This window comes from Engraulis encrasicolus, chromosome 13 (assembly GCF_034702125.1).
Source record: "Engraulis encrasicolus isolate BLACKSEA-1 chromosome 13, IST_EnEncr_1.0, whole genome shotgun sequence".
In the NCBI taxonomy this organism is placed as follows: domain Eukaryota; kingdom Metazoa; phylum Chordata; class Actinopteri; order Clupeiformes; family Engraulidae; genus Engraulis; species Engraulis encrasicolus.
In genome coordinates this window covers 49,625,391-49,625,696 of record NC_085869.1, presented here as the reverse complement: position 1 = coordinate 49,625,696, position 306 = coordinate 49,625,391, and positions in this window count along the sequence as shown.

The following is a 306-nucleotide window of genomic DNA, read 5'->3' as shown; positions in this document are numbered from 1 at the left end:
AGACAGGGTAGGCATGCGAGTCAAAGACAATGTGTTGGAATCTGTGAAGGAGCAGGAGTGCGCACAAGCACAAGCACACACACACACACACGCACACGCACACGCACACGCACACGCACACACACATGCAGCCCAACCTTAATATCTTGGGGCCCGGCCCTCCCATTGACTTACATTCATATTATCTCTAACAGTAGCTATAGAATGCTAAATTGTGCCCAAACCAATTGTTGTCCGGCCCAGGGGCCAATGGAGTCATAATCCGTTCCTGCACACAAATGAAATTAGTCCCGGCTAGGTAAATAG